The following is a 5,261-nucleotide window of genomic DNA, read 5'->3' on the forward strand; positions in this document are numbered from 1 at the left end:
TTTCTGTCTGCCCTTATGTCTCCCCTACTCTCTTAGTTGAAGCTGCTTTTGTTGAGACTACAGTTGAAGCTACAACCAACACCACTGCCTAATGCAACCCTATTCCCATCAACGCTGAAGTTGTATTGTCATTTTCTCCAATGGTAACTGTCCCATTTTCTCCCCTTCGTTCAAGTTCATTGCAAAATGAGTTTGTGCAGGAAAATATCGTAGGAAGTAATCAATTTGCTGACTTCGATGTTGGAGTTTATGGTTATGAGATGGGTGATGAATCCTCTCAATGTACCCGAGGAGGAAGGACAATCAAACCTACCCAAAAACTCCAAGATCAATGGATTACGGTCGGAAGACGAGGCAAACGTGGTCGTGGTGGCCGCGATAGTCGAAGATGATCGATCAAAAATAGCTAGAGGATTAACTTTCCAGTTTCCACTAGTTCTATCTTTCTCTCCTTTTAGAATATGCTTCATTGTATAATCTCCCATTACTTTACTTTCAAAAACTATATGATCTACAAATCATATCCCTATATTACTTTTTATGCATTTTAATTGAAAGCTTTTTAACAAAAAAAAAAAATCATTGATATTTTTGATAATATTATAAAACATAAAATGATAGTAGAATTCAATCCCCAAAAGCAGCAATTTGTTATACTAATCGTAAATTTTGGTAAAATCTTAACTTGATACTATTTGATAGTTTTAATTACAAATTTTACTATCGAATATAATTATCATCTAATTTAATTTTTCTATTTTTGATAAAACTGAGATATTTATATTTATCTAGTTTTCATAATTTTACTAACAACTTTTACTATCAAAATTAAATATTTATATTTTAATTAAAAAATGTAACATTCTTCAAGAATTCCACCAATTCCTCATTAATTCCACGACTCTTCAAATGTCACGAATTAAAACATCAGATCGGACTCGGATTACTCACCGCTTGAATTTAGCTAGTTCATGAGGAATTTTTACCTTTTCTTTTCAAAAGATCATGGCAAAATTCTAATCATTAATAATCAATAAAATTGAAATATCATTTCTATTTTGGAAAATTATGATAAAAACCCAACAACCCATCAATCCATCAAAGAGTAACTTTTGTGTCTTTGCTTGTCTAACTCTTACAATTTTGTCCTAACAAAATCGTTTTCTAAAGCTGCGATGATTAACATTTTCATCACCTTTTTACTATATTTTTCTAAAACTAATATTATAAAAAAGGATATAATCATCTCAAAATGAGACCAAAGTCCATACGAATTACTCTCTTTTGCAAAGTTTTCTTGTTTTTGTTTTTTTATTTTCTATAAGGTACACTATATATATATGTATATATATGAATTTGTACATTAAAAAAAAAGATCAAGGCGAAAGTTGAAATAATGTTCTTGTTGCCAGAAAAAGAGTTGAAAGATCTACTTGATGCTTCCATTAGTTTTCTTTCGGTTTTGAGAATGTACAAAATTCATTATCATTTCCTATTCATCCTTAACATGATCAGTTTCTGTGTGTTTTAGGTTTATCGATATTGATTTATTTTATTTTCTATGATAGTGAACTTGGGGCTTGGGGGTGATATATATGTGAATTAAGTACATTATCTCATTGGTATCAAAAATTCTTTTGGTTGTTGTTCCTTTATTTTATAAAGCTTTTTGTGATTATTATGTTATGAAAAGTGGACCTAGCTAACTAATTTAAAGTAACATATTATATGTATGGAGGCATATATCTTTAAGGGTTAATTAACTAAATACCACAGTTTTGAAAAGTATTTAAGAGAATACCACAACTATTTTTTTATATTAGAAAATACCATAGGACCTACGTTTTTTGGGTGTAAAAAGACAAAATCACCCTTTTTAATTTTAGTGTAAGATTGAAAAGTAAAATATTTGGTGAGATTTTTTAAAATAGCATGTCATTTCGTTTTAATTTTAAAATATAAACTCTAACCATTTCATTTGTGAACCTAAACCGACATATAATTTTGTTCTAGTTGTAAAATCTAAACCCTAAACATCTTATTTGTGAACCCAAACCGACATATAATTTCGTTCTGATTGTAAAATCTAAACCCTAAACATCTTATTTGTGAACCCAAACCGACATATAATTTCGTTCTAATTGTAAAATCTAAACTTTAACTATCTTATTTGTGAACCCAAACCGATATATAATTTTATTGTAATTGTAAAATCTATACCCTAACCATCTCATTTGTGAATCCAAACCGACATATAGTTTCGTTCTAATTGTAAAATGTAAACTCTAACCATCTCATTTGTGAACCCAAACCGACATATAATTTCGTTCTAATTGTAAAATCTAAACCCTAATCATCTCATTTGTGAACCCAAACCGACATATATTTTCATTCTAATTGTAAAATTTAAACCCTAACCATTTCATTTGTGAACCCAAGCCGATATATAAATTCGTTCTTAAGAAAAATAACATGATATTTAAACGAATAACTTGTAATATATGTAATGGGTATAAAAATAATTGTAAATGAAGAGAGAGAAATACACTGTACATTTGTGGTAGTTTCTTAATTAGTTTTGATTCTTGTGGCATCTACTACATATACTCTATCTTTAAAGACATACCCCAAGTTTTTTTTGTTAAGAAACATGATATATATATGTCAAATAAAAAAGAAGATGTAAGGAAACTTAAATGTGCTAAGAAGGAATCTAGGGATCTATAGGTGGTAACAATAGGTCTTTGGTCGTTTATGTTTCTAGACTTTATTAATTTTTGTTTTCTCAAAGTGAACCAAAGTGATGATTAAAAAGAAGTGTCCAATATTGAAATGCACTGAGCTGGCCAAATGTTATGGTTTACATGGCTTCTTTGCATTTGTCTGTCCCTTCACTAAAATTCAAAAGATTCACTACAAAAAATAGGGCACTTAACGTCAGTTTTTTACTGGGTTAACGTCACTTTAAAACTGACTTCAAAAACAAAACATCATTTACTAAACCGACGTATCATGCACTGTCGTTAGTTTTTTTTGCTTCACTTAATAAAGTGACGTTAATTCAAACGTCATTAAACTAACGTCAGTTGAAAAACGACTTCAAATAATTAAAACAAAACATCTTCAAGTCACTTTTACAACCGACGTAAGTTACACATAATTAATTATTTATTTTTAGCATTAAATTTCAATAATATAAAAAGAAAAGAAAACAACAATAGAGAACGTAACCAGAACACAATATTCATCAAGTGATAAAAATCAATTAATCTGTCTCAAATATACTTGTGTTCTTGTGTACATGATAATAAAAAATGTAAAAGTAAATAACATTGCATTAAAATCTATCTTTTATATATCCTCTTCTATATTTTCTTGTCCTTCATCTTCTATATTTTCTTGTCCTTCATCTTCTATCAAAAGGCTAGATGAAATCATTGTCTCCTGAGAAAACAAAGTAAATAGACTTAGATTCAATTACCATAACAGAACCCTTTTAGATTGATGATCCGATGAAAATGAACCAATTGCATCATTCATGCCTTACATATTATGCATAGCTGCTATAAGAGGTAAAGATAAACGTACCATTCTTCACTAAATTCCATATCACGTCACTTTATGATCATTCTAGTCAATCTTAGTCTCTGTCGTACTAGTCTGAAATTGTAGATCAAAATAAGTTAGAACATGAGAACAAGTTAACTACACACAACAGTTCTAGATTCCAAGCTCATGTAAGCAAGTAACTACTATTTTCAAAACTCCTCTTTAGTTACAGACCTATGACACAGCTTAAGATTCTCGATGCAAAATTTGAATATACATTTCTGTAACATAAGTGAAATATGCACTTACTTGAAATTGATTGTTTGAAATAATAATCTGAAGAGCGTTAGCCACGATATCAAGTTTATCTTCAAGTCCTTTCATGCGAGACTTCAGCTCAAGTATCTCAGAGTTACTTCTTACCTGCGATTCCAAATTCTGAAAGTATTTGGACGGTGTTGGACCACGTCCCACACATCGAACTCTTCCAGAATGCTCGGAACCAAATACTTGTTCAAATGCATCCTTAGGACCAGACTCACTACTTGATGCTTCACTTTTAATATTTTGATTCATTACTTGTGTAAGCTTATCCTACAAATTCCATAAATCCTATGTAAGTAGACTAAAACAGAGAATATATAAGTAAACCAATCCTCAAACACCACATTTAAAGAAAAACATAGAACTTACTGCAGATATCCTTGCTTCATTGCAAATGAAATTTCCATCTGATCTTGTTCGTGATGCAATGAACATTTCTGCTCGACTTGGTTCTTTGCCAGTCTCCTCTTCCTATAAGATGTGTACACAATTAAGCATCATTACAAACTAACAACAACTACTTCATACAGTCACTAAAAGTAACTAAATCACAGAGACCTAAATAATAAAACATTGACTTACAATCTCATAAGCTTTTCTTGCCAAACTCTTTTTTCCAAGTGCATGTAGTATCTTTAATTCGCTTCGACTTTTAATATTACGCAGTCTCACTTTCTACAATTAGAATAGTATATATCATCGACTTTTAATTCGCTTCTTTTTGCTTTGATTGATCAGTGGGCATACTAGCAGATTCATTAAAACTAGTATCCATACTTGGAAAAGCATCTCCAAGTAGATTTCTAGTTTGGTTTTCAACCGTCGGGTTATGGAGCATGTTATCTACATTGGATTCAGATTCTAATCCAATGGTCTCTTCATGGAAATCTAATTTTTCTCCATGTAGATACCAATTTGTATATGTTGGTAGAATACCATGACATATTAAATCACCCTCAACATCAACCCTATGCTTGTATTTAACCAGGCAGCAACGCTGGCAAGGACATTTTATCATCTCTTTCTTAATATCACTAAACGCAAAATCCAAAAAATTTTTGACACCAGTTCTGTAATCTTTAGATAAACGATGTTTTGTGATCCAAGACTTGTCCATTTTATAATCAATCTACCAATAAAGTAAACCAATTATCAATTTTGACCATATTTCACATATAAACAATCAGTCAAGAGTTAAGAAGATTTAAACCAGTATAATAAGAATGTATTATATTAGACCAAAAGTTCTACTGATTCGTAAACTCTAACCTTAATACAGAAAGGATTTTATCAAATCAACGTAAACTAACACTTTGGACTAAGCAAAACACTTTAGACTGTACATTAAAAACAAGGAATCATTTCATAAAAATATGCGAGAAGATATG

General features: G+C 30.4%; 1 long non-coding RNA gene across 1 annotated transcript; it reads right to left on the reverse strand.

Moving 5' to 3' along the window:
- Positions 3,228-5,255, reverse strand: LOC104730354. Its single transcript, XR_758418.1, has 5 exons — positions 4,456-5,255; positions 4,243-4,344; positions 3,859-4,143; positions 3,589-3,660; positions 3,228-3,444 (listed from the first exon to the last, which is right to left on the reverse strand). It is a non-coding gene; the product is annotated as an uncharacterized LOC104730354 (long non-coding RNA).

The sequence above is a fragment of the Camelina sativa genome, chromosome 12, assembly GCF_000633955.1.
Source record: "Camelina sativa cultivar DH55 chromosome 12, Cs, whole genome shotgun sequence".
NCBI lineage: Eukaryota > Viridiplantae > Streptophyta > Magnoliopsida > Brassicales > Brassicaceae > Camelina > Camelina sativa.